The sequence below is a fragment of the Lissotriton vulgaris genome, chromosome 10, assembly GCF_964263255.1.
Source record: "Lissotriton vulgaris chromosome 10, aLisVul1.2, whole genome shotgun sequence".
NCBI lineage: Eukaryota > Metazoa > Chordata > Amphibia > Caudata > Salamandridae > Lissotriton > Lissotriton vulgaris.
The window spans coordinates 1,090,030,083-1,090,042,492 of record NC_141698.1 but is presented as its reverse complement, the minus strand read 5'-3'; the positions used below and the strand labels follow the sequence as shown (position 1 = coordinate 1,090,042,492).

General features: G+C 43.3%; 1 protein-coding gene across 2 annotated transcripts in view; it reads right to left on the bottom strand.

Moving 5' to 3' along the window:
- SGO1 (shugoshin 1) overlaps positions 1-12,410 on the bottom strand; it is a 211,246-nt gene that overhangs the window by 197,603 nt on the left and 1,233 nt on the right. Inside the window, exon 2 of one of the 2 annotated variants that reach the window (XM_086942164.1) lies at positions 901-989. The exons of the other annotated variant lie outside the window; for it this stretch is intronic. The gene's annotated coding sequence lies outside the window, so the exon portion shown is untranslated. The remainder of the gene's footprint in view (positions 1-900; positions 990-12,410) is intronic. 2 annotated transcript variants of the gene reach the window in all.

Sequence of the window (12,410 nt, the reverse complement as noted above, 5' to 3'; positions counted from 1 at the left end):
AGGGTATCGCTTGGACCATCGGATGTGGTACAGAGGTACGCATGGGCCCTGAGTGTTATATAGAGGTATCGGATTCACAACGGAGTGTCTAAAACAGAGGTCTTCAAACTTTTTGGGGCCAAGCCCCACCCCCAGCAATATTTTTGGTGATTCGGGCACCCCCATCACTAAAATATCTGAAAGTTGGGATTTAGTATCTTTGACAACCAGTTTAACCCTGTGGTGTTAGTTGACAACTAATTCTCACAACAGCGAAACATTAGCAGGGTTTTTTTAAGTTAAGATTTGTGAGCTGTAAATCTGGCCCACAACCACTGAACTCAGGCAACTCATCATGGGAAACTTTCTTTTAGGGGAAAACCGCCACATGGTCAGTGCATGAATAGATACCATAGGCCCTGGTGGAGGCTACAATAATGGCCTCCTTGACTAGAGCTGGGATAGTAGTACTCAGCAATAATCAGGGTTTAATGGGCCGAATCTACATTAAGGCTCTGCAGGCAGCTTCTTGACAGCCCTGTCCCGAATGACCAGGAAGGGGTACAAAACTGCAACAAATGTCCTGAAAACGCCTGGTTATTATGGAAAATACCATGACAAATGTAATTTTGCCTCAGGCTCTGAAAATGCCTGCATCATAGCAGATTTGCAGAGTCCAAACTGCTATTAGCTAAAACGTCATGACTCCAGAGATAAGACTCTCAACTGAGACCTCTTGACAGCAAAGTGCAAGAACACTAGGTCATAAGAATTTGCACGGCGCACTTATGCACTGTGTAAGACCTCATAGCAATCTATTTTTTTTCAGCTTATTTTTATTAATGGTTTCTTTTTGTATGGTTATCAGGGTGTTCCTCTGCCTTTTAGAAAGATTCTCTGTAAAGAAAACATCACTCTTACCTTGTGAAGGTCGACAGAGGTGACCTCAGAAGTTTACCTTTTTATGCAACCCATAATTTGTAGAATCAAAGTGACCCATTGGCTGCAATCTGAAAAGACAAGCGCAGGGTTACTTTTCCGGCTATTTCTTTGAGTCACTAATATTCCTTTCCCTTCTGGTGGTGTTTAAACCCACCCAAGTTTTGTGAACCTTTCCCTGTTTCAAATGTGTGAACAGTCCGGGGAACTGTCGCATGTTCTACGTGTGTTTGTTTAGGTGTAAAAGAATGTCTGCTTGTCTGACACTGAACGCCTGTTGAGTAAGAATGTTTGTACGAGTGTCCTGCTGTGAGGCAAAACTCAATTTATATTTGGCAGTGGTAAATAAACAGAAGTAGAGCGAGGATGGGGGAATACAGAAATTTTCCGGCAGAAAAATGTTTAAACATCACAAGTAGAATCGAATATCTAGACAGCAGTGTGATGAACCGATGTAGAGGGCACCAGCAAGGAGGCCAATAAAGGCAGGAAATGGCAAGGAATTGCCCTTCCATACAAAATTGAACTTAAAAACCTAACATTGTATGTGTTCTTCACAGGAATTGAATGTTGTGGATACATTGATTTGGTTGAACAAAGCAATTGACTTTTTCCCGACAGAACCGCTTCTTTATATATCATTAAAGCTTCATGGTGGCAAAGATTTATTCTTTTTGAGATGTAATGTCATGGTGTTTTCAGCTGAGATCTGGAATAGCGGAGACAATTGCAAAAATGTCTGCATTAGATACAGTTTGATTTACTTATTACTAAAAAGTATATTTTGTTAAAACTTGTTTTATCTCAATCTCTGCATCATTTTGCAGCAGCCTAGTTAAGAGTAGGTAAAAACTGTTTTAAAATAATAACGTGCATATTCACAGTGTTTTCTGCCACAGGCTAGGACCTCGGAGCAATATAAACAGGGCGACTTGAATTATGCGGCAGGAGAGGGCCAAATTATACGGCAGGGTTGACTGAGTTCTGCAGCAAGAAAAGGCAATTATGTTGCTAATGCTGCATATTTTGTGATAGCAATACTGCATTTTTATTTTTATAATTTTTACACTTGTTAACACTGTCCCGACTTTTATTGCCCCTCATAAGTATCACATTAACACCTACATATAACAATAAGCAACAGAAAGGTGACCAGTCAACCGTCAGAAAGGGCCTTGCACTGCGAGGTATCATGTGTTGCTGCATTTTTATTAGTAACTTTTGACCTTTGAGCTAGTAACAAGTTTATTTAAAATCTGCAAATTAGCAGATGATGAATTATGTGGAAAATGCGGGAAATCCATAACCATGCACAAAATGCTAAAACCGTATGATTGCAGATGCACAGACTATAAATGCAAAGGTCGCTATTCCTCTGCACCAGCTATAGTTCAATTATGTGTTGCTCAGCTTTAACACACAGACATCTGCAGTAATGGTAGTCGCTAACTGAGGTTTCATAACCTAAAAGAGTGCATTTATCACCAGTTACTTTAACATGCATTTATTATCGAATTAAGCTGTTATTGCATTATTTTGTACACACCTGCATGACTCTGAAATCACATAACACTTAGGCTTTTTATTTTTTTTAGCAACCTCTTTGACCCTGCCAGCACACCAGGGGCGCAACTAAACCCAAAATTGGGGGGTTTAACACTTCCAGCCAGGGTTGGCCCTAGCACTGATCGCAAACAATGCAACTGCCTTTTTTGGCACCCCCTTCCCCTCCCCTGTATCCTCCTTCTCCATGAATTCCCTCACTACCACTCACCAACAACGCACCTCATCTCTCATCTAACACCTTTCTGACAGACATTTCATTTTTTAGGTCGAGCAGACCTAACCCTCAATGCGTGAGCATTGATGGTGTCTGCTTAATTAGGTCGAGCAGACCTAACCCTCAATGCGTGAGCATTGATGGTGTCTGCTTCAGACCTAATGCTACCCGTATTTAGGAAAGTGGACAGCAATGTGCCACGCGCTTTTCGTTTCCAGATTTCACCGCGGGAGCGCGCTCCTAGCTACTTGCTGCGTGTGCGTCGTCAGTTTCGCTTTCGAGCCAGTGCCCCTGGGCAGCCTCGTGGGCTCTGGAGAGATGCCGGCACTATCGTTGGGAGTTCCACACTGGGGACTCCTAATACAATGGCCCCAGCAGCCCTCAACATGCCCCGAGTACCTCCTGTCCCCAGAAACGCAAGCACAGAGCCCCACTCACCGGGACTTCTCCTCCGCAGGACTCTTCCGGGGAGACAACGTGCCCAGCCAGGTCCCGCTCCGGGGCTGCTCCCTCCGGCGTCAATGGGCACAGGGACACTGGCACTCTGCTCCTTGGCTTCCTGGGCGGACGCCGGCTGCACGCAGGGCTCTCCTCTCTCTGCTCCGGAGCCTTGCGCCAGCCATTGCAGCCTGCCTCCTGGGAAGCTCTGGACGCGCTCGACTTCCTGCTTCTGGTCAGGCCCCGCCTCTGTCTCGAGGAGGGCTGCCTGACTTCCGCCCAGCCCGGGCTGCTTTCTTTTTTTTTTTTAGTAACGGGATCCGCTGGCGCAGGTCCGAATTGGGAGGATGGTTCGCTTCACGTTGGCCGTTCTGAGTAGCGAGCTGCGGAAGGAAATACTTCAAGTTGTGGGAGAGTCGAGTCAGGCTTGTTCCTCTCACCTGCTGCTGATCGGTGAGTGGGCGGCTCGGGCAGTCAGTTCTCCGATTGCCACTTTGACAGCCCAGAGGCACTAATCGTAGCTGTGACAGCCCGCAGGCGCTGAGAGCCCCCCTCCACCGCGACCGATGCTAGTCTGCTGCCTCCGGTGTCCCTGTCTCGCCTTCTCCGCACCCAACCAGCAGCCCCTGCCGTGGGACTCGCTCCTGAAACTCCCACTCGTATATCCCAGTAGCCTCTCCCTGGGAAGCCTTGCCTGCCTGGCCTGGGTCCCGGCTGCGCACTTTCCCTTGGCCTTCGGGCTCACAGTGTGGTAGGGATCGAGGGTACAGGTGCACAGACAGCCACGCTTCAGCCCCCTGGCCTCTCTGAAGCGTGCCCTACTCGCTGACAGCTGGTCAGGGTTATACTGAACTTTAGGACATTGCGCTGTTTATTCTCTTTATATATTTCATTCATTGTGTTACTCATTGCTTTCCATTTCAAATTTTGTTTAACCGTTAATAAGATGCCTCATCTCTTTCTCGACAGAAAGGCTGCCTTTCCGCCCGCCTCTTCTCGGATAAGTTTACTGAACCTGTACCAAAAGAATGGTGTTTTTTATGAAACTGGTTAACGTTTAATATTCAGTACGGGAAGGGCTCTTCGCATCCTTTTAAATTCTGAAGAGAAGTTGCAAACATCTTTCAGACCGAGAGGGGGAAAGCATGCCACGGCGGTTTTGGGAAAGAAAACGAATTATTTGTCGGATATACACTTTGCATAAATTGGTGGCGCCAACGTGCAAAATTACTTTCTTCTCTGGCAGATCAATACTTGGTGGAATACGTTTTAAATGTTTACACATTCATAGTGAGTGTACGTTGTTTGGAGTTATATAGTGGTTGTTAGCTGGCATCAAGCCAGCGTTATTTATAAGGACTGCATTTTTTGCTTTGCCGGGTAAAGAATACTTTTTTTATACTCCTCATGTAGGTGAACGGGCAACGTTCGTTCCAACCCGCAGCACGTTTCACATCTATAAGGGAATCATTTGAAAGTAGGTTTCTTGGTATTCGTGGACAGGAGAACGGCTGCGGCCCGGGCAGAACTATATTTACGGATCCGGCCACTAGTGCTATTTCTGTACTTTTATTTAGAGCGTGCATCAAACCCAAAGCACGTTTTAGTGCAATCTTCAGCATCCCTACACTTCAGCATGTCAATAGTAGACTGCTCAAGTTCAGTTCTTTACAGATCGGTCTTTTTACTCGTTTATTTTTGGTGCTCTACTTTTTATGTTATCTTATAAACTGGAACAAATAATTATCCCGCCCGCTATCAATGGGGAAATATTGGTCGCATCCATGTTGTGTACTTACATTTTTTTATATGTAAAATGTAATGCATACTCCCTTTTTTGTTGTTTTTAAGTTTTTTGAGAGGGATACCAGCATGAAAAGTTCAGTAAGCAAAGTAGATACATGCACGCCTCACCTATAATATCTGTCAATGCGCTGTGCTGAGGTGGTTACATGAATCGCACTAACTATTATTCTATCGCTGATTAATAAAAATGAATGCTGACAATATAACACCTGATGTATCGCATGGGAACATTTCCAGTCCTCAATTCAAATATTCAGTTGTTTCAAACACTGTTGAAGTTAAATTGTATTATATATTTTGCTGCTGGTGACAGAGTGGATACCATAAGGCAAGCTTGGACCTGTGATGAGAATATGTTCAGTGCCCATTAGATTCCCCATGTTAGACTAATGTTCTGATGTGTTACCTTTGCCTCAAATTGTAAAGCGCTCTGATATCCTTCGGGATCAAGTTCGCGCTATATAAAACTTTATAAATAAAAATAAATAAATATACTGCTTTGCAGGGGGAGCGGTGCTTTTTCCCCGTCCGTCGCCAGCAAGAAAGGCGAAGGGCATGGAAAAAGCACTGCTCCCCCTGCAAAGCAGTAAATGTTTTTAAGTTTAATTTTGTAATGAAGTGCAATTCGCTGCAATTTCCTGCCTTTAAGCTGCTGTGTCTCGGATTAGAGGATAGGCAGAGTTGACACTTCCACTTAGTTATTATTTACTCTGACTGAGTGTGCCCCTAAAAGGTGATGTAGCGACCACAGGCGGGAGAGAGGTGCCTGACTGGACAAAGACTCAGCGGCAGGGTCCCAGAGGGATCCAACACAGCACCTGCTCCCAAAAGGACCGGACACCTCCAAATTATAAGGACTACCACTACTACTAATGAAAAAAGAATATAGTCAAATATTATTGTCTAAAAATGTACCACAAACAGAATAGAATAGAACCAAGGCAGTTTCTGCAGACTACCTACCCACCAAACAAACCCTAGAACCAGCAATGCATGTAGTGAACACAAGACTTCAATGTAACACCACATTCATCCCACTCTCTATCACATTTCCTTACCGGCCACCACCACCAGCCTTTAGGAGGGCCATTCTATGTCGACTGGGAGTCCGCTCTAGAATTCGTCATCTGGGTATCCGCAGGGGGCCCAGGGCCCCCACTGCTGTTCTTCTCTCGGGGTAAGGCTGGCCGTCCCCAGGGGGAGTACAATATGATGTGGGAGCAGAGCGGGCCCATCGGCCGGTGCATTAAAGCAGGCACCCAGGGCTGCTCACCCAAGTCCAACTTTTGGTGGACTAAGTAAGTCTCCATCACCTCAGTCTGTACCATTCCAAAAAACAAGGCGAATGCTCAGTATCAGGAGCCAGATTCCTCAACAAAGAGTCAGTGATGGCCATGATGGCAGCAAAATCATCGAAAACTCCTAGAAAATCCAATTACATGACCCCTGTCTGTGGAAACACATCGAATTCATTAGTGTTACATCCATCAGGCCAGGCAAAAAGTTCAGATGATAACCCTGATTTTTGTCGAGAAAACACCACAATCATACATGCTCCCCACCATTTCCCTACTGGCTTCCATGGGAGACATTCCATCTACCTCCAGTGTCCTTTTCTTTAAATTAAACCACGCCCAAAAACACAAGTAACTGCGCACCGGGATCCGCATAGAGTAGCATAAACCAGCACAACGATTATCGACCCTTCCAGAAGAAGGGTGTAGCCCAGTAACGCAGCTTTATTAGAGACAAACCTCACTCCATGCCACTGGCAGAGGCCAAAAAGATACACATGACTAAAATCCAAATACCCAATTCCCTTCACATTTGCATGCAGGTCAAAAGGACATCCTGGCCCGGATCAAAACAAAACTTAAAGAGACACAATTCAAATTATAACTTTTAAAAGGTTTCAGGAATTCTGTCCACAGAATACTATGGAGGCATGACTTTTACACAAAATACCTCGAATGCATCAACATCCACGAGAAGTGTTGGAAAACACTGCGATTACTCTGTTCCAGTCGCGGTCGTAAACAAACCGATATTTTGGCCGTTTGTGACCTCAAAAAGGATTTTGTACATATATTACTAAAACATGATGTAGCAGCACACTCATTTAAATTTCCCATTGAAACGGCCAAAAACGTTTCCACTAAATTGAGGTTTTACTGAAAACTATATAGTGTATAAACAATCATTTGTGAAAATTGGGTTTCAGCAAACAATTATCATTGACACACCACTAAGTAAAGTGTACCGATTTGTTTTCATCCTATTAAAATATTCGATCATTACATAGAATTACAAAAAAAATGACTGTTTAATAACTACTCAAATATAATTTGAAAGGTTTGTACAGTTCACTTATTAGCTAATTCAATGTGTGTTAGAAAAATACCTAACACTCTAAAGCCTTTCATTTCACACTCTTAACAGCACGAGAAAAAAGTATTTGTAAGAAGATGTAAACTGACTTCTGAAAAAATAGCAAATGTGAAAAGATAAAAACAAGATTTAAAGGTATCTTTATTGCTCCTTTACTTTCTGAGTGAACAGAACACCTGCCAGAACAGGCACTAAATATTGCTCGCCCTGATAAAATAGGACAAGCCTTAGTGAGTGGGCACGTAGATTCTTTGAGGCCTAAACAGTGTTAATAATGTACGCCTGTTTATTTTTTTAATTTACTAATTATTTCCAACACATAAACTAGCACAGGCGACGCCAATAGGTTTGTCTAGCATTTGGTGCACTAAAATATTAGAAAAAAACTGATGCAGTGAAAACCTCCAAAAAAACAACTTTGTTTCTATGTACAATGCAGGTTTGAGTTAAGTCATTCAACAAGTGACGATTTAGTGTACTTTTAAGAAGTAAAATAGTCCCTCTTGCATTGAATTGTAAGCTTTCTTGTGATGATGAATGATACACCAAATAGCCAACAGCATGAGGAGAGAGAAACACTCTCCTGGGAGGAATCAAGGTTCACCCTACATTATATATTTAAGAACAGATAACAATAGGTCAAACAGACAGCTGTGCTATTACGCCAAACCTAAAAATGGACAGAGAGGCAACTATTGCCTCATGTCAACCACCAAATTGACACTTTCTGTGCTCAGAGAAAAACCTATACAATCCCAATTATTTTATTCTGTCCTTGCATGTACAATCCACTTTGCCTTAGGGAAAATAGATTCAGAAACAAATGTATCAACCTAGATCACAAATGGAAGAAGATGATCAGAAGTGAATAAAAAAAATAGATAACAGAAGTAATAAATACAATATGTAACTAAATAATTCTAAATTAATCTAAAGCCAGGGACATCTCACAAAATGGCAATTCAGTACCAAACTCCCTTGATGACAAAGAGGACTTCTGATACATACATATAGGGTCCCATGTAGAGTAGGAACATTCAGAACCGCTTACCAAACCATCTTCTAGGATGAAGAGTAACGCCACATTAAAGGAGATACATCTCCATTAAGCATGTTAAGTATTATCAGGGTCACCAGAATTATACAGCAGAGGGCGGCAAAATTATAAAGCAGGGTTGAGGAAATTATGAGGCAAGAAAAATGTCACTTGTGCAGCACAATGAGGCACATTTTGTGATTACTTCATTATTTTGACATTTATACACTGTCTGGGCACTGGTTGCATCTCATTAGTACCATTTTAACACCCAACTGTAAATTGTAAATTGATACTTGTATAGCGCACTACTCACCCACAAGGGTCTCAAGGCGCTTGTACGAATACAGCTGTGGAACCCATCCTGGCTTTCTCTGTGAGGCGTCCACTCCTGGGCACCCCCAAGGTGGAGGCCAGGCATCCTTAGCGTTGTGGGGGCCGTTGTGGAGAATAAGCAAGCTATTGCCCAGAGTTGCAGAGTGGGACTCCATGATTGGAATAGGCACCGAGGCGAGAAATATCAGGTCAGTGGAATTTTTTTTGAGCCCAAGACCCGCCGAGGCGGGGAATTGAACCCTGGTCCCGGGCTAGACCTCTGCATCAGGGTCTGCCGCTCTAATAATTGAGCCACACTTCTCCACTATAGCTATAAGCAAAAGAAAGGTGACCAGTCAACCTTTGCAAAGGGCCTTCCACTGCACAGTAACATGTGTCGCAGCATTTTTAGTAACAGTTAGATACAATTTTTTGGATTAAAATCTGCAGATTATGCATCAGGTGATGGATTATGTGGCAAATCTATAGTAATGCGAAAAACGCTGCAGCATCAAATATTTCCAGAGGCATTGAGTATTATGCAGAAATGAGTGAAGTACATAGAAAGCACTGGAACCCCACTGCTGGCTTTTCACACAGGTCTAACAGTGTCCTGGGATCAACCCCAAACTGCACTCTTCGACAACACCTTTCAATCTATAGAGTACTTCTGTACCCAATTCACACCACTTTTCTGTCGAGCAAATCAGACGAAAACACAAGTGGGCAACAATAACAAAACACCCAGCAAGCTTTAATCATTCACGATTCTTTTAACTGCAGCATAGCAGATGTAATCTTCTACAAAAAATATCAGGTCATCAACAGAAATTCTAAATTATTTCTGGGTATTTTTTTTATTTTGTTTTTATACTTTACAAGTAGTCTTCATACGCCTGAATACAGAGCATCTGGTTTAAGTGATCAGACCACTACCATACAATCATCAGTCCACACGATCAATATTTATAGGGAGTGTAAATTAAACATCTTTTATTGTGCACATACAGAAGCTGCAGGGGCTAAAACATAGCAAGGACAATGGAAGTGATAGTGCCAGAAGAGAGTCCGTTGAACCATGGATTCATTCCTGCCTCTAGCTCATGTGTGCTAGATCTCATTTCTGAAATGTGATATCCTGAAAACGAGGCAGCAGAAGCTAACTTGGGCTGCAACATTTTATGATGATCTAAATGTAAACCTAAGCCGGGTGCCAAGAAAAATGCCACGCAAGTTCAGTCTGCTCTGCTACACTTCTAACATCACAGCACAAAATCCAAGAGCACAAAGTGGAAACCCAAGTTGATAGTTCTAAATGGTCAAGGGACATGCTTATGCTGCTCAAGAAATTCCAGTAGATTGGTCTAGAGCAGAGGTCTTCAAACTTTTGGGTGCCGAGACCCCCCCCCTGTCAACATTTTCAGTCGTAAGGACCCCCTCCTGTTGAACATTTCTAAACCTGTAGGCAGGGCTTCTGGAATTACGAGGCAGGTGAGGACCAAATTACATGAAAGGCTTGACTAAATTGTGTGAGAGGAAAATGTAAATAATGTTATGTGATGCCACGTTATTTTGGGATAGAATTGCTTCATTATTTTGACATTTTTTTCACACAATAACACAGAGGATAGATTTCACCCCATCAGCACCAGTTTATAACCAAAATACAGCAATTAACATCACAAAGTTCTCAAGACAACCATTGTGATGGACCTTCCATTCCGCAGGAATACGCGCTGCCACATTAGAAGCTCACCTGGTCCTGGCCGGGAGCAGCAGGGGTCCCTAAAACCCTGGCGGTCTTGTGCAGAGTTAAGCAATTTACCCATGCCACTTTCCTCTCACCCCCTCCCTTCCATCCCTCTCTCCTCTCCCAACCCTGTATCCCTCTCTCATATTGCCGGCATTTTCTTTCACCCCTTTTTACAACTTCTGAACTCTCCCCATTCAACTTCTCACTTCACCCTTAATCACCTCTTGCCATTCTGTATTTTCACTGCCCTCATCTCTAACAGTTTCTCACATTTATCTCATGGCCTCTCTGGCCCCGTCACCTCCCGTGCCCATCTGCACTTCTCATTCACCTCAAGTCTCTCCATTCAAATTGTTGTCTATTTGTATCTTACACCTCTCCAGTCCCCATTCATCTTTCACATCTCTACTTTGTTCTTTCACACCTTCTTGAACAAATGTCCCTCTCCCCTGTTACCTCAGCACCAGTGCTTAATTAGAGCAGGTGGTTTCCAGTGCTCCGCACTGGCACCTAATTGTGCACACAGGCACTATGACCGTCTGCCACATGGTGGCTCTGTCTGTGTAATTTAGAGATGAGCAGAACAGCTGTTTATTAATTCAATATACATTAAAAACGATAAACTCCTGACATCCATGCCATTCTTATAGCTTTGGGAGCTTGAAATAGTCACACTTGTACAGTGTTATGGTTGGTAGTTGCATAGGTATTGTCATTGGCCGCACAGGCAAGGCAAGGCAATGGGTGGGTGGTTAAAGTTGCAGTGGCAGCAACAATGCACCTCATCTCTCTGTAGGAACTTTCTGACAAACATTTTTTTATAGTGCTACGCATAGTTTACTCACACTCAGTTCTGTGATCTGCATAGTACATATTCTTTGTAGCAGGCACATTAACCCTCTGCACTCTGTGGATGAGAAGAGTGCCCATGTGAGTGCACGGTGAGCGATGCAACAGTATGAGAGTAGGGAAAGTGGAGTGACTGCAGGGTGAGTGAGGTGGCCATATTAATTTTAGGTGTGGATATAAGTGCAGAGTGGGATGAATGAATGCATGGTTAATGATGGGCTTGTTTGAGCGAGTTGCAAATTGAGCAGTGAGGGGGCAGGTGAATGAGGTGTCACATGAGTGCAGATGAGTAGTGTGACTGCAGGCTGAGGTACAGGGTGAACAACGCAAGTGCATTGTAATTGCAGAGTGATCACTGTGAGTGCAGGGTGAGAGGGTGAACGATGTGAGTGCATGGTTATCAGTGTGATTGCATTGTGATCGCTGTGAGTGCAGGGTGAGCATGAAAGTGAAGTGCGAGAATGAGAAGTGAGTTCTCTGAATGCATGGTGCATTTCCAGACACTTGAAGTAACTCAGCATATTATTGACGGCGGCGTAGGGTTTAAGATATTAGTTAAACTATTGCTATTATGACATTAATCAGGGATCGAGGGTGGAGGAAATAAATAATATGCTGATCTTGCAACATACTTCCAATCCTATGGTTAGGGTTGCCTGCTCATTATTTCGATGTCCCAGACGGTACAAAAATAAGCAGCCACCTAAAGCTGAATATTTCAGCACTCATCTGTGCATACTTGGAACAGCAAATCTAAATAGAAAGCACTTTTAATTGTGTTCTAGGGCTGCCTCAATGATCCTTGACTGATAAGTAAAGGGAACAAAGACAGAAAAGTCAGCAAAACTAAGATCAGGTGTCTCACTGAGTAGTATAGGGAGCATAAGTTTTAAAATGTAGTTTATAGTCCTTTGACTAAGATCAGAGATGCTGATCATCATACGTAAGATTATCAATACCACTGAAAGAGAATAACAGGGTGGAGCTGTGTGTAGGAGAAAAATGTGAAAAGAAGGCATTAAAGAAAGGAGGGGGAGAAGGATGGGTGGATGAAAGGACAGATGAAAGGTGTATGGAATGATGGAGAGAAGGAAAAATGGAATGTAGGCTGGAGAGAAGGATGATGA